We start from the raw sequence: 27904 nt of genomic DNA, 5'->3' as shown, positions 1-27904 counted from the left end.
TTGGGTCGGGGCCGGCGTGTGTAAGACGTTCCCCGCACATGCGCAGGATGGCGCGGCCCAACTGCGCAAGCGCAGGATTGAGCTGCCTCAACTGTGCATGCGTGGGTTGGCGCACCGCCCATTTGGCGCTGCGTAAGGAAGCTGGAGCAGCGTGAACCGCTCCAGCGCCATGCTGGCCCCCTATGGGGGCCAGAATAGGTCGTGCCCGGTCCCTGTTCACGCCGTCGTGAAACGCAACGCCGTTCACGACGGCGCGATCACTTGGCCTCATTATCGGAGAATCGCCCCCCCTAGTAACAGCACGTTGCAATTAGAAAAAAAGCATTGCATGCAGATTGGAGAAATAGCAGAAAGAAGATCAATGTTTTCAGATTTACATATTTGCATTTAATTTTTGATTTGGAACTTTTCATTTACCAAACAAAATGTAGGAAAGCACCAGCCGCTTCTGGCGTCAGTCAGTGGAGTATCAGATCTAACACATTAAATTCACTCTGATTTGATAATAAACGTTTGCTTGGAGCAGTCTCAATAGCTGGAGATTTCTGAACAATCAGGAGTCATTGTGCTAAAAGCAAAAGGTAACATGGAAAGAAAATGAAGATAGCTTGTAGTTGCATTAAAGCATGTGAGTCACATGGCCTGTAACCTGAAAACAGTGTCAACAGAGCTTGATCCATGCACTGGATGTATTCTCATGCACTCCAACACAATTGCCATTTTTCTTCATCCTAGCCAAAATATAGAATTTATTACTGTAGTTAAGCTTTTTCTTAGTTTTCAAACCTCATTGACTACACAAACACCACTGACCTTTTTGCAACTCGATATGTCCTTTGGGAATGATTAAGGGTTGAACTGGCCATTGGAGCATTATCGCCATTTTATAATACATCCATTTCTATGCATTTTGGCTACTTATTCCTTTGGCATCTGCCAACCTTTTTATTTGTAAAATCTCCTCTCATTCCTGTTGCATAAGCTTACAACCTGGCAGACACGTTATCGTACCCAGGGGATGAGAAATTCACTTGTTACTATAGCTCGCAGAGGCACATCTGGATTCCAGAGAATGTCCTAGTTCCATCCTAGCTTTCGTTCAGACACAAATCTATATTTATCCTTGTTCTCAATTCAGTTTCCAAACTGATGTTTGACCAGCATGTTTTTTAAAAAAAGATACAGCTTTGTAATTCGCAACAAGAATTTCAGCACTAGTTAACTGCAGGGGACAAAAATAAATGGAAGGATGGAAAGAAATTGCAAGCCAGAATCTCTACTTGTCCTCTTATGCTGATCACATTAAACAATGGACGTTGATATGCTGAATTCCTTCAGGCAAGAGCTAGACCTATTTCTGGCTGGGACATAGGTCAGCCCGCAAAGAACATAGGAACAGCACAAGATTAAACCAGGCCAGAGTGGTTTCCTGCAGTAATTTCAATTGCCTCAGGAGGTTGTAGAGGAATTTTCTACTTCTTGTTTTCCCTAATTGCCTGGATTTTTGACCGGTGTTCTGCCTTTTCCTGGCAATCACAGTTAGATTGGTGAGTATATTTATCATGATGCACAATTGTGTGGGACAGGCTGGAAGAAGCATTAGTTATTTTCCTGTCCGTCATTTCACCTACTTTTATAACATAGAACTTAAACCATTCACCTCTGATGGAGATCCAATCTTTTTGTGTTCCATTTGCAATATTGACTGCTGTTAGTTATTTACAGCTAATGGACCCCTTTAAGTCGCTCTCATTTTGTTCTATTTTATTTTTGCAATTTGCACAGGTTCTGCATTTGACTCCTTCAGTTAATATCAATAGATTTGTCTGAAAATTTTGATAAAGGAGGTCAGAAGTTAGGGGTGAGTCATTTTGTTCCCTGAATATTCATATTACTTTGCATTATGGTAGATCGACAGGGAACGTGACATGAGGTGAAGCAAACAAGTAGAGTTCACCATTGAGAAACAGAATATGACCCACCATAAAATAATGATTTCCACTATGCTCCCAGAATAATTTTTACAAGGGGTAATTGATCCATTATGGACGTTTTAATAGTTTCACCCATGTTAAACACTTATCTATGTTTTCTATATTTAAATTTAAATGTTTGACAAATATTTGTGCTTCAACATGCTATTTAGTTGTAAGACACGCCTTAAAACTTAACCTGGTGATGCTAATATCTCCTTGTTTGACTAATTTTGTTCTATAATGCTGCTGTGGGACATTTTATGATGTAGAATGTGCTTTATGTTAATGAATGTTGTTGTCTAAGTTAATATTATTTGCTATAGACTATCATGTGTAGTCGATGGTAAATCTATTTCCTTTTGAAGTGAGTGTGGTAGTGCCATGTGAAACTACATTCAATCCGGTCAGAAGATTATTGTGAGTGGGGCCCTTTCTAATCATCAGGTGATGCACCTCAGCTTAGGGCAGAATATAAAAAAATTGCAATTCTAATTGTGGCAAAAAAGACCTGATTGCGCTGATGGGGATGTTGATTAGGAGAAAGTGGGATTGTTCTATACCTGCAAGGGTTGGGAGCAATGGGATTGTGCTAAGAACCCCACTATGGGTGGCACGGTGGCGCAGTGGTTCTCACTGGTGCCTCACGGCGCCAAGGAACAAGTTCAATCCTGCCCCCCAGATCACTGTCCATGTGGAGTTTGCACATTCTCCCCATGTATGCATGGGCCTCACCCCCACAACCCAAAGATGTGCAGGGTCGGTGGATTGGCCTCGCTAAATTGCCCCTTAATTGGAAAACTAAAAAAAAAAAGTTTTTAATTTTTCAAAGTAAATTAATTAATAAATAAGAACCCCACTGATGTTAGATGTGAGGATATCCTAAAACCCAGAAGGGTAAGTTGGAACACCAGGGATGGGACTCTCTCTCCCGCTGCACCCGTTTTCTGGTGGGGTGCACACCCGCCGGCAGCGGGATCCTTTGCCCCAGCAGCCAGCCAATGGATTTCCATTGCGGCCACTCCTACGCTGTCAGGAAATCCGTGGGCGTGAGCGCATTGCCAGCAAAGGGGAGGATCCCGCCGACAAAGAATCCCGTTGTTAGTAGTGTATATTTTCACTTTAGTATAATGTGAGGAAAGATATGAAAACCAGTGAGGAACAGTCCAGTCTTGTTGGGATCAATTAATAAAGAACATTTAATAACTTGAAAGAAAACACACAACAAGAAAGAATATAATACACAATAACAGTACACTTAACTACAATATTGGCTATACACAGAGTTTTTCATGAAGTTACCCCTTGTACACAACCACCTACCATTCCTGAACACCGAGAAACAACCTTTTGCCCAAACAACATCCAATAACATATATCTCTATGAGCTAAATCCATCTTACATTTACCACCCCACAGGTTATTTTACAAGTTTGGGAAAGCCGTCTTCAGTTCAGCGTAGAAATTCTTCTCTGCTACAGTTTTGCTTTAAAAAGCAGTCTTTTAGCAACAACCTATTTTCAGGAGAGCCTCCTTTCTACAGCTGGGTGTGGTTATGATGGTAGCTGCTTCTCTATCATCTTCTCCAGTTATCTTGCTATGAATGTATTTTGTTTTCCCTTTGATGTTACCCACTCTGTGGACCAGGATTTTAGCATATTGGTGCAAATTGTTCCCTTATCTCACCACTTTAAAACACCTCGTCCATGCACCATTGTTTTGCTCTAGTCACTTACATAAACACTTGATTTCCTACTGCTACATTAATTTGCATACCAAAAACAACCTTTCTGACAGCTGCACTTATTAGTTCCCCTTTTATCCAATGTTTTCGCTGTATTTTTCATTTTTAATCTTGATTTTCCTCAGTTCTTAACAATTAACAACCAGTTGCTTGAATTAAGATGGGTTTCTGCATAATTTGAACAAGATGACAACTGCGGGCATGAATATTGCCGAGGATTTGTCAACGCCACTGTACTGCTAGGGCTCTGCTACCATCTCCCTTTATATAAGCCAAACATAGTGGAATTTGTAGAACAGCGAATAGACTGCTGACTATTATAGGCTCACTAAAATCAGTGCTACTGGCCCCTTCGAAGAAAAGTGCCCCTGATTCATAACTTTGTGCCACAATCAATAAGTGACATTATGTGAGGCATAATTACAGAATGCTGCAATATATTCAGAAAAGATAGGGAATATAAAGGAATAGTAGCATTGATCACATGTACATTATAGCAATAGAAAGAAATGATATACATGAGTGTTCGAGTACAGATCTATTTGCTTAGAATGAAGGAACAATAGACGAGCTATTACGTTGGTTGTATCTGATACAGCAGCAAATAGGATGAAAATGGAGGAGCTGATTTACAAGTGAATTGCAGAATGGTGGATGAACATTATAGTAATGATAAAGGGGGAACTTCCATTATCCTGATGTAGCCTAACGAAGTAACAGTGTAAAGAAGAAAGAAGGGAGGAGTTCTTCAAATATGTACATGAGAAATTCTCCGATCTGTACATTTCCACCCCAATGAGAACGGAATCAGAGCTGAATCTAATTCTAAGAAATGAAGTTGGACAAGTGAAGTATGTTTCAGTGGGTGAGCATTTTGGAAATAGTGAATCGAAATATAACTGGTTTAGAACAGTTACATAAAGGATAAGGAGAATCAAAAGTGGAAATACTGAACTAGAAGAGTGTTAATTACAGTGAATTAAAGGAGATCTAGTTGGCCCTGGTGGTGTATTGGATGCAAAGGTTTGAATATTGTTATGGGGAGGCGTTTTCAGAACCCCAAAATGTATCATGGAGTTCAACCAACCTCTCCCTTTAATGGATTTGTTGCTTTTCCGAGCACGCGGCTTTTTCCCTCGGTTTGTGATTACAATTAGGGACATGTATGTTTTTAAACACAAAACACTGTTTATACCATGAACTCAACTTAACATCTTAAATAAACATTGGATCTCTTAACGCCCCTTACTTCAAAGATAACTCAGAAAATATTGCAACAGTAAATACTTCCTTAAAATGTTCCTTCAAACTTCCAAGAGACTTAACACCTTTAAATAGTATCACATCAGGTTAAAAGATATATATATTTTCTGTAGAATGGCAGAGATATATTAGCTTGGTGGACTTCAGCTCCAGCACCTTGCTTTCTTCCTGCAAACTGCAAAATTAAACTGCAAAACAAAACTGCAAATGGCTGACCTGACCTCCGTCCCACCCACTCTCTGACATCACTGTTTTCTTAAAGGTACATTGCTTAAACATCCATGTCTTAAAGGTACTCTCACATGACACCTCCCCTCAAGAAAAAAATATAAACCATCAGCTTCAAGATGGTTTCATTTTTCACTTTTGCACCATCCACTAAGAAATGTACACAGTAAGTATACCTTTTCGTATTTAAAAAAAAACAACACACGCAAACAGGCATAATAATATAGTCCATTTTTCTTTCCTCTTCTTCCTCCAACCAAAATCTTTCTCGATTGACAGTCTCTTTGAACAAAGTCTCTGCACAATCCATCCATTCCTCTACTCCTCGGCATTTCTCTTTAGAATCAGATACTTTAGTTCAATCTGACCACAGAATCCCTTGCAATTCTCCAATACAGGAACATTGGTCACCACAGCTTTTAGGCAGTCAAATGCCTGTCGAAAGTCCGCTGTCCATTGAATTTTTTAACGTTTCTTCAGCAATTCCATCAGTGGCGTAATCACGCCACAAAACTTTTGCACAACTGTTCGAGCAAAGCCATTTTAATTCTTTCTCATGTTCCATTTGTTTAATTTGCAACTGAATTGTTGCCATTTCCAATGAGTCAAACTCATCTCAGGCAACTTTAAATGCTTAACCACCGCCATAATTACCTCATCTTTTCACATTTTGTCAGGTAATGTTAACTGCAATGTTCTTGCCAAATCTAACAGTCTGCTTTTCGTTTCTGTCCGTAAGGTACTACGTGTAACATCCTCCACCCCCAAAAACCTCTGAGCCTCTGAAAGAGCCATTGTTCACAACACTCTCCCCACTTAAACTAAAATACCACACCGGAAAAGCAACAATCCTTCACTGTCATTAAGTTCACAAAAGCCAATCCAACAGATAGACTTTTATCCCCTTCGAGCCCCCAATTGTTATGGGCGAGGGGTTTTCAGAACCCCAATATGTATCATGGAGTTCAACCAGCCTCTCCCTTTAATGGATTTGTTGCTTTTCAGAGCATGTGACTTTTTCCCTAGGTGTGGGATCACAATTAGGGACACGTGTGTTTTTAAACACAAAACACTGTTCATACCTTGAACTCAACTTAACATCTTAAATAAACATTGGATCTCTTAACACCCCTTACTTCAAAGATAACTCAGAAAATATTGCAACAGTAAATACTTCCTTAAAATGTTCCTTCAAACTTCCAAGAGACTTAACACCTTTAAACAGTATCACATCAGGCTAAAGGATATATATATTTTCTGTAGAATGGCAGAGATATATTAGCTTGGTTGACTTCAGCTCCAGCACCTCGCTTTCTTCCTGCAAACTGCAAAACTAAACTGCAAAACAAAACTGCAAAATGGCTGACCTAACCTCAGCCCCACCCACTGTCTGACATCAGTGTTTTCTTCAAGGTACATTGCTTAAACATCCATATATTAAAGGCACCTTCACATGACAATATTAACAATAGTGGGTTAATTAGGACAGAGGCACAGCTAAGGCAGGTTAGCAATGTTCAACTGACATACAAGTATCAGTAAAGTGAGGCAATAATGCCCAGTCATGCAACACTGATCCCTTAAATTGCTGTGATTGTTCCCCTAGTTTTAACCCCTCATTTGCGGCCTTCAAATTCACCAGAGTATTGTGCAATGGAAGAACTGTTGGGCAACCGGACAAGCTTGAGAACCCTCTTGGAAATGTGGCCACGCACCACTCACAGAGGAGAAGCATCCAGACCCCCTCATACTCACTGAGCATTTGGCCTCATGTTTAGTCCAAGCAACACAAGAAATGATGATCCAAGTCCCTGGACTGAAAGCGGAACATCCAGATGCCTGGCCAATGCTGCTTTCAGTCGGTCATGTGGGTGGCCGAGGGATGGTGGGTTTGTGGTGAACATTCATGTGCAAACCCCATTAGGCACCATTTAAGGGGCCAGTATTCTCTGGCATCTGTGAAAAAATCTTGAACCCACAAGCAGAGGCAAAAAGTGGACTTTTGGCAACAAATGCTGACTTTTGCATGTTTCTCATTGATACTGCAGTGAGGAGACCATCAGATCGATAGAACCTGAAGTCATCGCTGCTTGCGTTATTGCTGATAGTCAGGAGAGAAAATGCAAAGATTGCAACAGAGGCATCTGGCTTGCCAAAGGGTGGAGCAGAACCTTCAACACCAAGGGTCAGACGGTCGTCTTGCGCACACCGAGGATGATCCTCAGAAAGCCATCATTTGTAAATGCCGCATGAGACCCACGGTTTATAGACATCGCATGTGTTATCTGTAGATGAGCAACAACCAGTATGGCAGATACTTCCGCATGTCAAGGGATACGGTGACTCACATTTGCCACATTCTGCAAGATTTGGCGGCACAGGGACTTGGAGGGCAGCCATTGACAATGGCTGAGGAAGCATTCACCACATTTAATTTCTACACCAGTGTTGCCCTTTCAGGGCCCCATGGGCACATCTGCAGCATTTCTAAAGCATCCACGCAGAAATGCATCCAGGAGGTTACAGATGCCCTTTCTGCAAAGGGACACAATTGTGCCAACTGGGCAAATAACAATCAAGCCAGGATGCAAGAGGAGCACTGGGTTTTGTCAGGTATTCTGATTTGCCACTGGTGTAGTGCACCATCGACTGCATTTGTGCCTATAATAGCTTCCTGGCAACAAGCAGTCCAGTACATCGACGGGAAAGGCTACCATTTGCTCAGTGTGCAACTGATGGGTGAGGTGACCATAACAAATTTATCATGCAGTTGTGCACCAGATTCCCAAGTAGTGTCCAGGACTCGTACACACTGATTAGGTCTCAGATCTCTGCCAGCTTCGAGGGGCTACATAGGGTGCATGGCTGACTCCTCAGGCACAATGGTTACCCACAACAGATGTGGCTGAAGATGCCTGTGCAGCAACCTCAGACCCTACAGAGAGAAGGTAAACAAGGCTCTTGCTGCAACACGGACATTGGTGGAACACATCAGAGGGATCCTGAAAATGTGATTCAGGAGCCCGGAAAGATCTGGTGGCGTGCTCAATTAACTCCCCAGAGGATCTCACACATCATTATAGCTTTCTATGCCCAACACAACCTGGTGTTACAAAGGGGGAAGACATGGCAGATGATGAGATGGAGGAGCTGCACATCTCCTCCAATGAGGAAGAGAATGATATTGATGAGCCAAGGATGCATGTGAAGAAGCCACTGAATGGGCAGATGAGGCAGGCATGCTCCTGAAACCCTCATTACCAGCAGACTTTGGGAGGAGAGTGATTAGATACACTGGACAACTCTCCTCCATCATGGGCCAGCATGACCACCAACATTGCTACTCCTCTAATTACACCCATATATTTCCAGTTGACAATGCATCATTGCGCTGTACACTCACATTGCCCTTATATTTTGAAGGATGAGTAAGCCTCGAGGGCATGTGTCCGTGCTGAAATGATGCTACCATTCAGCATCCCAGTCACAACAGCACCGTACAAGATGCAGGGGCACTTGCACAGTCCTCAATGGATTAGTGTCCACAATCTGGCTAGGCTCCTCATGGAGATCTGTCACTACCAACGCAGCTATGCATTATGTGTGTTTCATTGATGGTAATACAGGAAAATAGCACTTGGGACAAGGAAACCAATGAAATACCATTGCTGTGGCTGCACGTAGAGATGATTCAGCCAGTTGTGGTTCTCTACCCAAAATTACATTGACATCCATCAGCTTAAGTTAGCGATCTTTAGCTGTATTTCTCTTAACCCTGCTATGGAGGTAGAGCACATGAGCGTAATGAGGTCAGACACTTGACTGCCTGATATTGAGATGCCTCCTCATACATGCAATCAGTGTGCCTTCATGGCCAGCCATGACCCTAGTGAAGTCCAACATGATCAAAGATCATGAAGCCCTCAAGGGCATGCACCATTGCTAATGAGGGGAATCCCCAGTCCAACGCCGGCATCTCCACATCATGGCTACCATTGACACCGCAAACTGCCGGCTCAAAGTGGAGAGGATCTCCAGGAAGATCGCGCATATAGACACTGACATTAAGTTTCTACAAAGATGCAAGAAAGCAGACAAGATCCCGAAAGGGCTACAGATCACAAACCCACTCAAGTCGACCTACAACACAGACTACGCTGAGAGACCCTGCCGTCGCACCTCTCTCACACTCCTCAACCACCTCGTCCGCCAGCTCTACAGCAGACAACGCAACCTGGAAACCAAGATAGAGGCCATATACTCAACTTGCGCTTAGGATGCAGCAGACCAGCTGCGGAACACCGCCAAACAGATGAGACAACAATACTATGCCACCTATATGCACACCAAGAACAGAAAGCTTGAGAAACTTGGCATCACCACCGACAGCAACCAAGCCACCCCCGGTGTCACAGGAGAAAACAATACAGGGAAATCTATTGTCAACTTGTCAGACTACACCCTTCAACCAGACCAAATCGAAGTCCTCAGCAGAGGGCTCAATTTCTGCACCACCACCAAAATGGACCCCATCAGTCTCGCGGCAGACATGGAGGAATTCATCAGGCGAATGAGGCTCCGGGAATTCTTCCACAGTCCCCAAGAGGCCAACAGCGAACCCAAGCAGACTACCAATGAACCGGAACAGCAGACCGAGAGACCTGCGGTGCGGCAACCGAAGAGGAAAGAGTCGAATTGGACCCCTCCGGAAGGCCGCTGCCTTAGACTCGACATGAATGCTCAAGCCGTCAGGAGTCGCGTCAATGCCAGATTCATCAGTCGCATTCACAAGACAGCCCCGAACGTCACCCAAGCACAACGCAATGCCATCCGCGCTCTCAAGACCAACCACAGCATCGTCATCAAACCAGCAGACAAAGGGGGGGCCACTGTCGTACTGAACAGAACGGACTACTGCAAAGAAGTATACCGACAACTGAACAACCAAGAACACTACAGACAGTTACCCGCAGATCCGACCAAGGAACACATCCGCCAACTTAACAGACTGATCAAGACCTTGGATCAAGATCTTCAGAGCACCCTACGTGCTCTCATCCCACGTACTCCCCGCATTGGAGATCTCTACTGCCTCCCGAAAATACATAAGGCCAACACACCAGGCCGCCCTATCGTTTCAGGCAATGGGACCCTGTGTGAGAACCTCTCTGGCTACATCGAGGGCATCTTGAAACCCATCGTACAAGGTACACCCAGCTTCTGTCGCGACACGACGGATTTCCTACAGAAACTCAGCACCCATGGACCAGTTGAACCAGGAACATTCCTCGTCACAATGGACGTCTCGGCACTCTACACCAGCATCCCCCATGACGACGGCATTGCTGCAACAGCCTCAGTACTCAACACCGACAACTGCCAATCTCCAGACGCAATTCTGCAACTCATCCGCTTCATTCTGGATCACAACGTCTTCACCTTCGACAACAAGTTCTTCATCCAGACGCACGGAACAGCCATGGGGACCAAATTCGCACCCCAATACGCCAACATCTTCATGCCAAGTTTGAACAGGACCTACTCACCGCACAGGACCTTCAACCGACGTTATACACCAGATACATCGATGACATTTTTTTCCTTTGGATCCACGGCGAAGAATCACTGAAACGACTACACGATGACATTAATAAGTTCCATCCAACCATCAGACACACCATGGACTACTCTCCAAAATCAGTTGCATTCGTGGACACACTCATCTCCATCAAGGACGGTCACCTCAGCACTTCGCTTTACCGCAAACCCACGGATAACCTCACGATGCTCCACTTCTCCAGCTTCCACCCTAAACACATTAAAGAAGCCATCCCCTATGGACAAGCGCTCCGTATACACAGGATCTGCTCAGACGAGGAGGAGCGTAACAGACATCTACAGACGTTGAAAGATGCCCTCGTACGAACGGGATATGGCACTCGACTCATTGATCGACAGTTCCAACACGCCACAGCGAAAAACCACACCGACCTCCTCAGAAGACAAACATGGGACACAACCGACAGAATACCCTTCGTCATCCAGTACTTCCCCGGAGCGGAGAACCTACGTCATCTTCTTCACAGCCTTCAACACGTCATTGATGACGATGAACATCTTGCCAAGGCCATCCCCACACCCCCACTACTTGCCTTCAAACAACAGCGCAACCTCAAACGAACCATTGTTTGCAGCAAACTACCCAGTCTTCAGAACAGTGACCACGACACCACACAACCCTGTCATGGCAATCTCTGCAAGACGTGCCAGATCATCGACATGGATACCACTATTACACGTGAGAACACCACCCACCAGGTACGCGGTACATACTCGTGCGACTCGGCCAACGTTGTCTACCTCATACGCTGCAGGAAAGGATGTCCCGAAGCGTGGTACATTGGCGAGACCATGCAGACGCTGCGACAACGAATGAACGGACATCGCGCAACAATCACCAGGCAGGAATGTTCCCTTCCAGTCGGGGAAAACTTCAGCAGTCAAGGGCATTCAGCCTCTGATCTCCGGGTAAGCGTTCTCCAAGGCGGCCTTCAGGACCCGCGACAACGCAGAATCGCCGAGCAGAAACTTATAGCCAAGTTCCGCACACATGAGTGCGGCCTCAACCGGGACCTGGGATTCATGTCGCATTACATTCATCCCCCACCATCTGGCCTGCAAAATCCTACCAACTGTCCTGGCTTGATACAATTCACACCTCTTTAACCTGGGGTTACCCCATCTCTGGATCTGTAAAGATTTAATCACCTGCTAATGGTCGCATTCCTAGCATTGTTTGGCATCTTTGAATTTGTCTATATATGTGTTTCTGGAACAGACCTCTTCATTCACCTGAGGAAGGAGCAGCGCTCCGAAAGCTAGTGACATCGAAACAAACCTGTTGGACTTTAACCTGGTGTTGTAAGACTTCGTACTGTGCTCACCCCAGTCCAATGCCGGCATCTCCACATAATGAGGGGAATTGTTCAGCTTGATCACATACTCGCTTCAATCCCATTACACCCCTCCACCTTGTCTGAGGTATCAATATGCAATTGCAAAGCATGCGTAAAGATTGTTTTGTCCACCAGAAACCACCATTTGGAAGTGACATCAGTGTACCTCTTGGAGTATCAAGGTGGTGGGACACACAATTCTGTCTACGAACATTGTGACAAAACCTTTCTCCCCGTAATAGTCACAACTATAGTGCATAAGGTTGGATGTCTCAGCGATTATACACTAATGTACCATTGCTTCATCAACATGGTTGCTCCAATTTTTACTAATTTTGCTCAGCAGATTGCCACTGGGAACATCAGAAACCAGTTTGGCTCAGGCCAGCACACATTCACTCTGAGTTCAGACTCATATCTTTGAAAGCCTGTTGAGAGATGGCATAAGAAGGAGGCATAGACAAGAGGAGGTTTGAAATAATTGTAATTTATTTATGTTTGTGAACATTATTTACATGTGGTTAACATCTGTGCCCACGTTGTGCAACTCCATCTTTTCCACTTTCCTTCCCCTGCCACTACACACAGGTGTTCCCCTGGCATCCTCAATAGAGATGGAGATAGCCTGCTGACTGTTACGCCCTGTTGTCTGTGCTGACCTTGGTGAGTTTCCTCTGGAGGGCCAAGACTTGGTGGACCCTGGTCTGCTTTGGATGTCTTGCTGTTGGACAGGTGCACCTTCCTTGGCCTGTGAAGCTGGAGCTGTTGGGGGTCACAGGAAGGGGGGAATTTGGATAGTTTGGAAAGTTCCAGGGACAACTGGGTGGATGAGCAGCTTGTCATTCTCCCTATGGGTGTTTGAAGGGGCCCCTGGCTGACTCCTTGAGGAGGAGGGGCAGTTGGAGATATTGAGGTGCCTCGCATCCCCCTTGCGTTGACAATAATGGATACCACCAATGGCTACAGCGATGGAGTGCGACTCCTGCAGAAGCACAGAAACAAAGTCCTAAACCAATGTCTCCATGGCCCTGCCAACCTGGAAGTATTGACCTCGGTACGTTGGCATGCTGGCACTATTACCTCAGGATGAAGGTGGATGGACTCCTCCATCATGCATTGCAAGCTGAGAAATGCAGTTGACAACCTTTCCGGATGTTCCCCTGAATGTTGCTGATTAAGGCCTGGTCCAGAGGCTTGTCATTGAACCCAGACTCAGCAGAACCATGGCCTCCAGCAGTACCCTAAGTGCCAGCGACCTCTGATGTCCCTGCTATTATGTTACTGGGTTCAGTAATATGTATCGTTACTCGTTGCTGTTTATCCAGAAGGTATGATGGTGTGATCCTGAACAAACCAAGAGTCTTCAACTTAAAGCAAACTAATTTATTAAGTAACGGTTAATTATCATTGAGTTTGACACTCTATAGAACCATCACTAGTAATCAAGTAATTAAATATTAATGTATTAACTGATTCAAAACTACATGTGCTAACTATGCTGTGATCTCTCTATCATACACTACTGCTGTCTAGTCTCTCCTGGGTTGAAAGAGACCAAGACACTCCTGGGTTGAAAGAGACCAAGATCCTCTGGAAGCTGATACTTATAGTGGGATCCAGTGGTGGCCTCCAGTGGTAGTGTTACAGCTAGATGTTATAATTAACCCTTTAGTTATATACATGTATACATATCATTATACCTGCCACCCGGCTTCTTTGGATCAGGTGGTGTGCTGTGCTCACCAGATTGTGATCCCAATGCTACTCTAGAACGAGGTCTCATTGTGCTGCATGTCTCTGAGCTGGTGGAAGGTGTGGGTGAGCACTGTGATAAGTCTTGAAAGGTGTTGTCCTCAGGTTCCTCATCCAAGGTGTTGTGGGCCTGGTTTGTGGTTGCCTTCAGCAGCTTCCCAGATGTGTCTGTTAAAGAAAAGAGAGACAATTAGTACATGGCAGGTGACCCTAAACAGGACAATCACTCCCAATATGGTTGTCTGATGGCTGAGCTAGGGCAGGATCTTCACTTACATAGAAACATACAGAGGAAATAGAAGCAGGAGGAGGTCTTTCGAGCCTGCTCCGCCATTCATTATGATCATCGCTGATCATCAAATTCAATACCCTGATTCAGCATGCCCCCCATATCCCTTGATCCCTTTAGCCCAAAGAGTGATAGCTAATTCCTTCTTGAAACCACACAACTTTCAGCCTCAACTATTTTCTGTGGTAGTGAATTCCACAGATTCACCACTCTCTGGGTGAAGAAATCTCTCCTCATCTCAGTGCTAAAAGGTTTACTCCTTATCCTCAAACTATGACCCCTAGTTCTGGACCCTTCCACCATCAGGAACTTTATGAATCTACCCTGTCTAACCCTGTTAGAATTTTCTAAGTTTCTAATAGATCCCCTCTCACTCTACTAAACTCTAATGAAAATAATCCTCACCGACTTAGTCTCTCCTCATACGACTGTCCAGCCATCCCAGGAATCAACCTTGTAAACCTTCACTGCACTTCCTCCATAGCAAGAACATCCTTCCTCAGATAAGGACACCAAAACTGCACACAATTCTCCAGGTGTGGCCTCACCAATGCCCTATTCAATTGTAGTAAAATATTCCAATTCCTATAATCAAATCCTCTCACTATGAAGGACAACATATCATTTGCCTTCTTTACTGCCTGCTGTACCTGCACGCTTACTTTCAGCAACTGATGCATGAGGACACCAAGGTCTCGTTGAGTATCCACCTCTCTCAATTTACACCAATTCAAATAATAATCTGCCTTCCTATTTTTGCTACGAAGTGGATATCCTCACATGTATCCACATTATACCGCATTGGATGTGCCTCTGACTTCAGCATCAGCCAAGGTATAGTCTATGTTCTCTCTGGCCAGCTGTACGGCACTGACTGTTCTCGAAGTCTGTGAGAATCTTGGAAACCACCCCTGGAATGGCGCCTCTGCTCCTTATTATGAACCAGCTTATCCATACAGATGGAGAGAGAGTGTGCAAGCCGAATGCATGGGAAGATGATAAGGATGCCTGCCATGTGTGGGGGACGAGTGAATCGCGGACAGGATTAGAATGCAAACTCCCCAGGAGGTGAGGCTAGGTAGAGATGTGAGAGTGTGTGAGTGAGTGGTGATGTACCTTGAGATGGCAGCGAGCTTGATCTTTATGAACATGTGATGGGCTTGTGAGTGCGTCAATTCAGAGTGATGAGATGGTTGATTCCCTCTGGCAGAACAGATGAATAGTTCTTCTTTTTCTTTGCACTGGCCACCACTGCGACTGTCTCCCATCTGGATTAGTCACCTTGGTGAAAGGCCTGCAGCCTGAGCAGTGGTAGGGACATTGCAGTGGGCCTCAACTGCATTCAACAGGTGCTGCAGTAAGGCGTCACTGAATGTGGGCACAGCATACTTTCTGCCTTTGGGAGCCATGTCTTCACTGGAGGTACTTCAGAGAATGTAAACGCTGTGCAGGGGCATCAGTTAAATATGGAATTAGGGAGCACTAAGGTCATCAAGGTGTGGATTGGTGGAAGTGTGCACAACCTTAGGTGTAAGAGTCCTTCCTGTTTATTTCTTATGTTCCCATTTGTTTTTATTATTTTGGTCCATGGACCAATATTCGGAATGTGCCTTTAAGCAGAATAGTCAAGGTTGAAGCAGCATACTTGTCATTGTGTTCCCAGGTTTTGATTTTGGAGAGGAGAGGTCAGACTCCTCAGCACCAAATGGATCTTAAGAACCATGTTTGGAAAGAGTCGGATTGATTGGTTAACTGGCAACCTGTGGGTTGGCCAGGGTACGTGATCTGCCTGACAACAGGCAATGATTGGTTTCTGTGTTATGCTTTCAGAGTTAATTGGGCAGAAGCATTTAGACCTTGGAAGTGAAATAAACTCTCTCTCTCCCCTGCTTGCTGAAGTGAAAGAAAGCAGTGAGTGCCTGTCTTATCCTTTGCTGTGAACCTGGAAGGATGCTGAGTCTGCAGAGAAGGTAGACAACTTTGCCAGAGAAAACGATCTCAAACCTAGAAGAAAGAAGTATCAAAGTGAAAGCTGAACTCAGTGTGTCATTGACTGGAGGTCATCCCAGTGCATCAAAGATAGACACATAGAATCCCTACAATGCAGAAGGAGGCCATTCGGCCCATTGGCTCTGCACCGAACCTTCGAAAGACCATACTATCTAGGCCCACCTCTTCCCTGTAACCCAGTAATCCCACCTAACCTGCAGATCTTTGGGTTGTGGGAGGAAACCGGAGCACCCGGAGGAAAGCCACACAGACACAGGGAGAATATGCAAACCCCACACAGTCACTCCAGCTCAGAATTGAACCCAGGTCCCTGGTGCAGTGAGGCAGCAGTGCTAACCACTGTAACACTGCCCCGAAGATCCTTATCCTTTTATTGTGTTCATATTTTCTTTACCTTTCCACGACCCTTTCCCCTCTGTGTTGTTTGTCTGTGTGGTGTGTGTGTGTGTAAGGAGTGGGGGTGGTTAGAAAGGGGAACGTGGTATTAGATAGTCAGTTACATTTTCTGTCCGTTTAATTACAATACTGTACATAAATTAAAATTACGAGCCTGGTGATTGCAGTTTAATGGGCTCAACCAAGGACCTCGTGTATTTTAAATAAGACCTTATTTTGCATTTGTTGCGACTCTGGGTCAAGTGAAGCTGGAATTGACCACACACTAGCCCAGGGTGTCGTGACACAGGAACACACACACAAATATACAGGAATGGGGTACAGAAAATATGAATATTTACAACTATAGGCACCAACAGTAAAAGAGACATAGCAATGAATATGAGTTCGAATGATTTCCAGAGTCTGAGAAGTGAGAGTTCAGAGGGTGTCTCCTTTGTGGTAGAGTTCAGTCCAGTTGAGTCTCTGGCTGGAGACAACAACACAAACAACATAGTAGTGGGTCGGATTTCAAACAATGACGAGACAGAGTACAGGAATGAGATAGAGAATCTGGTGAACTGGTGCGACGACAATAATTTCTCCCTCAATGTCAACAAAACGAAGGAGATTGTCATCGACTTCAGGAAGCGTAGTGGAGAACATGCCCCTGTCTACATCGATGGGAACGAAGTAGAAAGGGTCGGGAGCTTCAAGTTCTTAGGTTTCCAGATCACCAACAACCTGTCCTGGTCCCGCCATGCCGACACCATAGTTAAGAAAGCTCACCAGCGACTCTACTTTCTCAGAAGACTAAGGAAATTTGGTATGTCACCTACCACCCTCACCAACTTCTACAGATGCACCATAGAAAGCATTCTTTCTGGTTGTATCACAGCTTGGTATGGATCCTGCTCTGCCCAAGACCGCAGGTAATTACAAAAGGTCGTGAATGTAGCCCAGCCCATCACGCAAACCAGTCTCCCATCCATTGACTCTGTCTACGATTCCCGCTGCCTTGGAAAGGGAGCCAGCATAATTAAGGACCCCACGAACCCCGGACGTACTCTCTTCCACCTTCTTCCGTCAGGAAAAAGTTTGAGGTCACGTACCAACCGACTCAAGAACAGCTTCTTCCCTATTGCCATCAGACTTTTGAATGGACCTACCTTGTATTAAGTTGATCTTTTCTCGACACCTTGCTATAACTGTAACATAATATTCTGCAGTCTCTCCTTCCTTCCCTATGTACGGTATGCATTGTTTGTACAGCATGCAAGAAACAATACTTTTCACTGTGTACTAATACATGTGACAATAATAAATCAAATCAAAAAAAACACCCTTGAAACAAATTACATTGCAGCACATTGCATTTCTGTGCTTATACTGCCTGGCAGGCAATGATCCCACTCTTTTAAATTCCTACAAGCTTTGAGGAGTTGAGAGATAGTTGCTGGTTGCTTGCTCAGCCAGGACCTGCTTGAGTTATTTTCATTTGGTGTTAAGGTAGCAGTCGAAAGTATTCTCAGATCTCAAAGGAATACAGAGATTGCAAAATGGACCCTCGATCATGTGACCTTCTTTCTCTACATTGATGTCAAAGGGGATATTTATCAATTGCCTGGAACAGGCTTTCAGTCTCAGGACTGATGATGTCCTTGCCATCGGCTTTTGAAAGAGTCCCCATCCATATTGCAGTTCTTGTGTTGGGAAGCCATTGTCCAGGCAGAACCCTGACTCAGATAGAGTGTAAGCATGCCAAGATGCAAATGCGACCCATTGTCTCTCCATGGTCATGTTTTGAAATGGACCTGTACAGTCCCAAGTGTGAGATAGGTCTGTTAACAACTCTGCAGGCATAACAAGTTTTAATTTGTGAGTCCCCTGGTTTTGTGAATATAATGTTTGTCGAATTGGGTGTGGAATTCCATGATAATGAGAAGGAAATGATTTTGTTCTTGTAACTTCTGTTGGTAGTTTCCAGGACAAAGGGCCAATCCTGTAATCATATGACTTGTAGCAGCCATCCTTTTGGTTCAGCAGAAAGTCCATGGGCGGGATTCTCCAGCCCCAATCGGCCGGAGAATCCCCGTTTGCGCAGAAATCGGGTTAGCGGCGCTTTTGCGATGTTCCGCCCCCTCAAAAACGGCATACTTGGGAGTATGCCGCACGCTGTATGGACAGCCTCAGAATGTCACCTGGAGCCCTCCCCCGATACACCGCCCCGGATGGGCCAAGTTCTCGTCAGCATGGGTCACTCATGCTATTTTTTTTGTGGACCCCGCGCGGCGCTGCAGACTGAGTCCATGCCATCACAATCGGGGGGAGCCGTTAGGCGGGCAGGGCGAGCTTTGGCATGGGCACTGGTGGGGGTTGGTCCGGGGTGGCGAGGAGGGGTTACTGGGAGACAGTATGTGGCAGGCTGGATCCACAGGCCACCGCCGTGCGCATGTGCAACCACGGATCCAGCAATTCTCCAGCGTATCTGTAGGTAAAGCTGGGGGCTTTACACAGCCAGCTGCTAGCCCCCCACTGGACGGAGCATCAGTGCAGCTTTTGCACCATTTTTTCTGGTGTAAATTGCCACTGTTCCCATGCTGGCGTCAGCATTTAGTCTGCAAATCGAAGAATCCAGTCCCACATTATAAATAGAAAAAAAAAACTTTTGATATACACAATTTTGGATTCCTTTTCATGTTTTTTTAGAAATATATTTAAAGGATATTGTGTTAAGAATTGGGGTAAATTAAGATTGAGAAATGAAGTTGGGATAAAATAAAGTACAAGCAGGAATTGATAAGGACAGCTCTCTGAAGAGGGTTAAGATATGTGAATTAGCATACCAGTGAGAAAAGCAAGCATTCACCAGTGTGACGAGGGGAAACAATGGGGTATAGAAAAGGTAACTTCAAAGTGGAGAGATAAAGAAATTGGCACTTATATTCTAAAAAGCTGGATCCACAGGGTGGTTAACATCAAAGGGAAAGAGTGATATATCCAGAGCACAATATCTGGAGAAGGGGACACAGTAGCAGCAGCAATCATCACAACCACACCCAGCTGCAGGGAACATTCTCCCCTGAAAACAAGTTATTGATAAACGGGCAGCTGGTTAAATTCCAAAACTTAAACCGAGAAGATTACATTTTTGCGGAAACTGATGATGGTTCTCCCAAATATGGACAAATAAACTATGCGTGGTCATTTTCTGCTGGAGTTAGCTCATAGAACTATGTAATATTGGATGCAGTTTGAGTCTCAGAGTTCAGGAAACTTAGGTAGTTGGAAAGAAAGGGGTAACTTCATGTAACACTGTGTGCATAGCCATCAGTGTTGTTAAGTGTACTGTTGTAGTGTACTATAATCCTTCTTGCCGTGTGTTTTTCTTTTAAGGCACTAAATATTCTTTATTAACTGATCACAAAATGACTGGACTATTCCTCCCTGGTTTGCATATCTTTTCTCACAGTAGAACAAATTGAACATATACACTACTAAGAACTGGTGTTCCAAGTTACCCTTCTGGGTTTTTGGGATACGCTCGCATTTAATATTTGCCGGGTTCTTAACAATTGCTCATCTCTAATTGCCCTTGAGAAGGTAGTGGTGAGCTGCCTTCTTGAACCGCTGCAGTCTATGTGGTGTAAGTTGTACCCAGAGTACTGTTGAAAAGGGATTTCCAGGATTTTGACTCAGCAACAGTGAGGGAAAGACAATATATTTCCAAGTCAGAATGGTGAGAAGCTTGCAGAGGAAGTTTCAGATGGTGATGTTCCCATCTATCTGCTTTTTTTTCTCCTTCTAGATAGTAATGGCCATCCATGTGTTTGGAAGATTCTGTCTGAGGAGCCTTGGTGAGTTCCTGCAGTGCATTTTGTAGATAGTACACACTGCTGCTTGTCTGCGTTGATAGTGGAGGGAGTCAATGCTTGTGGAAGTGGTGCCAATCAAACAGCTGCTTTATCCTGGATGGTGTCAAGCTTCTTGAGTGTTGTTGAAGCTGCACTTATTATTAATGAAGCAACTGAAGATGGTTGGGCCTAGGGCATTCCCGTGAGGAACACCTGCAGTAATATCCTGGAGCTGGGATGACTGACATCTAGCAACCACAATCATCTTCCTATGTGCAAGGTATGAGTCAAACCAGCAGAGAATCTTTCCCCTGATTCCTATTGACTTCAGTTTTCTGGAGCTCTTGATGCCACACTCAGTCAGATTGACCAAATACGTTGGATGGGATTCTCCGTCCCGCCAGACCTGTTTTCTGGCACGGCGCGCCCTGCCGGCAGTGTGATCCTCCGTCCCGGCTGCCGGCGAATGGGGTTTCCTATTATGGCCACGTCGGGAAATCCGTGGGCATGAGTGCGCTGCCGGCGAAGCGGAGGATCCCGTCGACAGAGAATCCCGCCAATTGTTTACACGCTAGCTCGTGTACTGTAATATTTGCTGGGCATCACATTTTGGAGAAGATGTCAAGGCCTAAATAAATTAAGGGTCATGGACCTGAAACATTAACTGTGTTCCACAGATTCTGCTTAAACTGCTGAGATTTTCCAGCTTTTTGTTCTTCTTTCAGATTTCAAACATCAACAGTATTTTGCTTTTGTGTCCGCTGACAGAATAGTCTGTAACCAGAGAATACAGAGTTCAGGTAATTTGCAAAAGAACCAGAGACAGCATGAGAATAAAAATGTGTAGTGAGCTGTCATGATTTGGAAAGCACGGCCTGAATGGGTGGTGGAGCAAAATTAATAATAATTTCCAACAGGAATTGGGTAATAGATGAGAAGGGTAGGTGGATTCTCCATGCTAAATAGCCACTTAGTACGCAGAAATCTTTTAGTCTAGCAGAGGCAGGAGATAGCAGAAATTGTTTTGGGGTAGGTTAATGTTTTATATATTAGTGTTTAGTGTTTATTAATATGCTTAAAATGCAAATAAAATGAAAGGAAGATATCTATATTTTTTAAATGTTGGTTTGTCATGAGAATGTTAATTCCATTAAAGGAACTATAATGGTTAGAATGTGGTGATACCTCACTCACAAGTATGATTGTCCACCTAAGATACTCCGTGTTACTGGTCGCGGTTTCTGTGGGTCCTTGTATGGCTGATGAGTCTGATATGAGAGCCGAATCTTCAAACACTCATTTGGCAGGGGTTTCCAAAAGGTGGCATCAGTCCTTATACGCCATGTAGTGGGCATTCATTTCTCAGGCTCCTTTTCTGGCCCTCCTCTTGTTGTTGGATGTTCCTGAAGAATTGTGGCCCTTCCATTAGGAGGTTCCTCCAAGTAGGTTTCTTCTGAGTAAAGGTCTCCCAGGCATTGACGTCTATATTCCAATACTTGAGGTGAGCCTAAAGGTGCCTTTGAAGAGCTTCCTTTGTCTTCCTCTTGTTCAGGATCCTTCTTTGAGCTGAGTGAAGAAAATTTGCTTTCACAGTCGGGACTCTGACACCCTAATCATATGGGTGGCCCAGCAGAGTTAGTTTCGGCTGATCACGGCCTTGATACTGGTTCTATTGACTCCTTCCAGGACACTAATGTAAGCACGCCTGTCCACCCAGCTGATTCAGAGCTAAAGTACATTTGACTTTTGCCCTGTATTTTAAGCTGAGTTGCTTGCAAGTCTCCCTGATGTAATGTTCGTGGTTAGAAGCCTCAGTGATTATCTCGAATGGACTATCAAAGTTTAATGCCTTAGTTGATATATGCAAGCCTTCTGTAAGTTAATGTGAATTATCTCTCTGATAGGTATTGCAGTGAATCAATCACCCACCCCTAAGAGTATACAGCCAAAGGACATCCCGAAATGATGGAGATGTGTGCCAGGATACTGCGCCTCAGCAGCTACTGCTTTCGGACATTGAACTTGTCACATTAACAATTGAAATGTCATAACCCTCCCCTCCCCCCTTTTTCATCCCTCCCTCCCTCCCCTTCCCCCTCTTCACTCCCACTCCTTTAGAAATAGATGGAACCATTGTGTTTAATTGAGAAAATGTATTTTATTACAAGAAGTTTGTAAAAGTTGAGGTAATTTTATGCCATTGTTCAGCTAATAAAGTTAAATGTTAAATTAAATGTTAAAAGATTTGCATTTACAAAATTATTTTTGTTAATAAATATTTTACATTAAACTTTACAAATTTCGACAAATGTCTTACTGAAACATTAGAACGTAACATTTAATTATGAGATAATTATAAATAAATAATATAATTAAAGTAAACAAGGCAGAAACATATTAAACACGAGTAACACGATGGCACATTAGTTAGTACTGCTGCCTCACCAACACCAGAGACCTGTGTTAAATTCAGACTTTGTGTGACGGTGTGGTATTTATACTTTTCCCCCCTTTTCTGCATGGGTTTACTAGAACGATGGAATAGAACCATAGAATTCCTACAGTGCCGAAGGAGGCCATTCGTCCATCGAGTTAAAAACCATCCCTCTGAAAGAGTACCCTGCCTGGGCCTATTCCCCTGCCCTATTCCTAGAGGCTACTCTGTACATCCCTGGACATTAAGGGGCAACTTAGTACTGCCAATCCACCTAACCTGCACAATTTTGGACTGTGGGAGGAAACCAGAACACCCAGAGGAAACCCACCCAGTCATGGAGAGAATGTACAAAGTCCACACAGTCACCCAAGGCTGGAACTTAACCCGGTCCCTGGCACTGAGAGGCAGCAGTACTAAACATTGTGCCACCATGCTGCCGCCGTTTTCCCCGGGTGCTGCAGTTTCCTCCCACAGCCCAAAGATGTGCAGGCTTAGGTTGATTAGCCATGCTAAATTGCCCCTTTAGTGTCCAAAGGTTAGGTGGGGTTATGGGGATAGGTTGGGGGTGTGGGCCTAGGTAGGGTGCTCTTTCGGAGTGTCGGTGCAGACTTGATGGGCCGAATGGTTGTCTTCTGCACTGCCGTGATTCTATAAACACAAATCAAAAAAAAATCAGACGTTACAAGACCAGTGATAGCAAAAAGCCCTGAGGCGATTTTAAAATCTTATGACCATAATTGAAATTAAAACATATGAGCATTTTCAGCATGCCACATATAAAGTTATATAATAATACAGTGCAGATTTAAATAGTTTTACAGATTTAAAACAAATAATCCAACCTATGTTCACATTAATAATCACCTTTCATCATAAAAAATAACATTTCCAAATTTACTTTGAAAGAAACATCAATGGTAATGCCTGTTCGAAAGAAAGAGCAAAAATATGCTTTAAAAGGTCGACATACCTTTAAAACATTTATCAAAAAATTGCCTGTTGTTTTCAATCTAAATCTACTGTGTAAATGCCTGTGCTCAATGGGCGTTTCCAAGCTGGCCGCATCATTAGGAGGCGGGGCTGCACTCCGCCTACGCCACGCTGGAGCCTGAGCAGACCAGAGTGCTGGAGACCCAAGGCTGCCAACAGGAAAGGAAGGTTCATCGCATCATCCGAGCGCAGGTAAATGCGCAGATTTCTCTATTAAAATCGGTGGTGTGTGTCTTCCCTCCTCTAGCCGGAAGTTACGGGCCATTATTCCATAATTCTATCAAGGACATAAACATTTACTCTTATTATGTAATCTTGGCCTAATTACAATGATCCTGCTTAATTTAGATTGACACATTTGCTACCTGCCCGAGATTCCAGTGAAATGTTGGATGGTAAAATGTTGGTGGAAATTAGATGCTTTATGCCCTACCTTTTAGTCCATTATGTTGCATTTGCGCCCAAATTCATGACATAACAGGCACCCAAATTAGCGTGTATTGTTCCATAAAATTTGAAAATATAACCAAAAGTGGTTGTACTTATGATTCACCATGAATTTATATGTTTGATTATAAAGGTAAAAAAGAGAGAAGGCTCTGTTGAGTTAGTTGATTGCAGTTGGGGTGGTGTTAAGAGCGCTACCCTTTACCGTAATATTTGGATGTTGTTGTTTTTACTTGAGGCTTCAGCTCCATTTTGCATAGTTCTGATCTTTTGATTGCGTGCATGGAAATTAACAATTCAACCCCAAGCACTTTCTGCTGAGTCTGTGTCAACAGGGAACCATGATAAGCGAACTGATAAATTAAAGTGAATACATGAAATAAATCCATCAGAAAATGTATCCTCACAGTCCTGCTATTTGTCATTCAAAGCCTGATTTATCTCCGAATAATTCTGGGAACAAAAAAACAATGATCTCATTTCTTCTCCAGCTCTCGTATGTATGTGTTTTTGTTATTCATTTCCCAGCCAACGCCACAAATTAGGTATTGAATAAAATCTGAGCGAGTTATCGTAATGGACAGCTGGCTGATTCATTCACTCCTTTAGACATTGCTTTTAAAAGGCATTAATTTCATTGTGAGACTTTGTGCAACATCCTTTTTATTTCCTTCCATTTTTCTTAATGATGGCATTCTCGCTGATTTGATTTATTTCTGGCTGTCATGATACATTTCACACCTTGACTTATTACTCACATTTGTTACAAGGAAGGGGCATGTGCTGAGTGCAGGGAAGCAGGGATGTCATCAGTGTGTGGAATAGCAATTGCTTTCGCACACAGCATACCCTCCTCCACTCCAGGTTTCAAGCCGAGAGATTGTTGAACCTTAGTCTTGGACCACAAACTCATTTCGCACTCGCGCCACTGAAATGAGTTCATTTGCAAGAATGAAGATGTCCGTGACATCTAGAAGGAAATCCTGGAACTTCAAGTCAGTTAAAAGCGAATTTGGTGAATTTGGAGTGCATGTTAACCCAGCATTGGAGCTCTTGGTTCACCACACTTAAGAGTACGGCGTCCAGCCCTGGCCAACTTGGCCACTATATTTAAATTGAGATGGATGGAACTGAAAAGGGTGCAGAGAGAGTCGGAATGAATGGGTATGCATATCAGGAAAGGATTGGGAGGCTGGGTCTCTCTTCTCTTGAGAAACGAGAGCTGAGGGGTGACCGAGTCTTTAAAACTGTGAGCGGTTTTGAAAGAGCTGATGCTGAGAGACCTGTGGGGAAGATGATATCTAGAGGTCATCAATATAGGACAGTCACAAAGAAATCCAATGGAAAATTTAAAAAAAATGTTTTTATCCAATGAGTAGTGAAAGTGTGCAATTTGCTACCCAGAATCAATGAAGCAAGGAGCATAAATGCATGAAAGGGGAAGTTAAACAAACCTATGAGGCAGAAGGGGAGGGATGATTATGATGGTAGATTTGGATGGAGAAAGAGGTTGGAGGCTTGAGTGAAATCATTGTGTATATTTAAAGCTGAGATAGAATAATCCTTGATCAGCAGGGGAATTAAGGGTTAGGAAGAAAGGGCAGGAAAGTTGACTGAAGAATGTTGGATCAGTCATGAACCTATTGAATGGTGGAGGAGGCTCGAGGGACTGAATGGGATGTGCCAATTTCTTATGCTCTGATGGTCTTATGGGTGCTGATTGTCGTGTTGGGTGTTCCGATACACAAACGAACCAACACGGTTGTAGATGGTACAACTCTGTTTTATTATTCTGTACAATAATAACTATTAACTTATGGCTGTGGTTCGTACTTCACCAGCTAACCTGTGGACCCAGCCCTAGCACTATCTTAGTGAGGCACTCAGCACATGGTGTATGTCTGAGTGGCACGCTGTGAGCTCTGAGCTATCTCCTGGTAGAATGAGCGGGAACTGTGGTGTTCCCTGTTTTATAGTGCGTGTGCTCTCACTGGTGATTGGCTGTGATGTTGTGTGTGTGTTGGTTGGTCCAACTACATGTCCATCAGTGTGTGTGTGTGATTGCACCATGATATGTCAATGTGGATATCATGACATCCCCCCTTTTCACAAGGATATGTGCCTACATGGTAATAAATATTGGTGTGTACTGAGTGCATATGAGTATGTGTGTGCAATATTTACAACATGTACATGAGGCTAAACTATATACAGAGGAACGTGTCAGGTGCAACAGAGCAACGAGGTTGTACCACAAACAAAACAAGTGCAATCAGCAAATATCGAAAGAGAACATCTGGAACGACAAGAAAGAAACGCGTTAACAGTGTTGCAAAACAATTCAGTGAGTCCAATGTGCAAACAGGCTCATAAGTCCAGTCTATTAGGTGGGCGACGAATTCGGGTTGACCGTTAGGGTGGCACACCATTCATCGCCCGGGTTAATGCTGTGCACTGGCATCGGCTGGTGGGTCAGACTTGGGGACATCCGGTTCTTGTTTATTAACGCAACGCGGAAGGCTTCCCGGTTGTCAGTATCACCGGTCTGCACGTCGTCAGGGTATGACTCGGTGTATGGAGGCTGAATGGCCCGCACTTCCCTGCGAGGCTGGCGGAATTGTGGAGAGTTGGCAGGTTGAGCTGCTCGACAGCGGGCAGCGTAGTGGCCCATCCTGCCACAGTGGAGGCATTGTCGCGCTTTGGCCGAACATTGCCACTTTAAGTGTGCAGTTCCACAGTTGCCGCACGTCGTGACGTCATGGCGTTCATTGCGCCACCGCGCATGTGCAGTGCGGTCCTGCGTAGAGCGCACCTGCGCATCCCGGCCCTCTGCGTCGACGTCCCCTCTTTTGGCGCGTACAAGCGCGGGAGGCCTCGGAAAGCGCGCAAAATGGCCGCCCCGGTCCAGGCCGCGGGCCAGGAGGAACTCGATCGACTGTACCCGCTCGGCCTCATAGGACCCCTGCTGTGCCGATTCGGCCGCCTGGATTTGGGAGTACCGGCTGGCCGCTTCTTCGTGGAGGACGCAGGTCTCGATGGCGGTGGCTAGGGTGAGGCACTTTATTTTGAGGAGCTGCTGGCGTAGGGTGTCCGAGATGACCCCAAAAACTATCTGATCCCGAATCATGGAGTCGGAGGTGGCCTCATAGCCGCAGGTCTGCGCGAGGATTTGGAGGTGTGTCAAATAAGATTGAAAAGGCTCATCCTTACCCTGCAGGCGCTGCTGGAAGAGGTACCTCTCGAAGCTCTCATTAACTTCCATGCTGAAGTGTTCCTCAAATTTTAGAAGGACCGTCTTGAACTTTGTCTTGTCCTCGCCTTCCGCGAATGCCAGGGAGTTATAGATGTGGATGGCATGTTGCCCCGCCGTGGAGAGGAGGAGGGCGATCTTCCTGGTGTCCGATGCATTCACCCTGTCTGTGGCTTCTAGGAAGAGTTGGAAGCACTGTTTAAACAGCTTCCAGTTGACGCCAAGATTTCCAGCGATCCGGAGTGGCTGCGGTGGACTGATGGTTTCCATGGCGCAGGGTGGCGGGTTTCTGAAGAGGTGCAGGAAGGTCTCACAGTAGCTGGCAAGTTTCCAGCC

The 27904-nt window shown here is 44.7% G+C and overlaps 1 long non-coding RNA gene across 1 annotated transcript; it reads left to right on the top strand.

The window, feature by feature from the left end:
* Positions 1-1784: 1784 nt before the first annotated feature.
* On the top strand, positions 1785-22495 carry LOC140389346 (uncharacterized). The gene is made up of 3 exons (XR_011934352.1): positions 1785-1861; positions 20399-20724; positions 22349-22495. It is a non-coding gene; the product is annotated as an uncharacterized lncRNA (long non-coding RNA).
* Positions 22496-27904: the final 5409 nt, after the last annotated feature.

The sequence above is a fragment of the Scyliorhinus torazame genome, chromosome 14, assembly GCF_047496885.1.
Source record: "Scyliorhinus torazame isolate Kashiwa2021f chromosome 14, sScyTor2.1, whole genome shotgun sequence".
In the NCBI taxonomy this organism is placed as follows: domain Eukaryota; kingdom Metazoa; phylum Chordata; class Chondrichthyes; order Carcharhiniformes; family Scyliorhinidae; genus Scyliorhinus; species Scyliorhinus torazame.
Note: the sequence above shows the minus strand (reverse complement) of the source record. Positions and strands in the feature narration are given on the sequence as shown.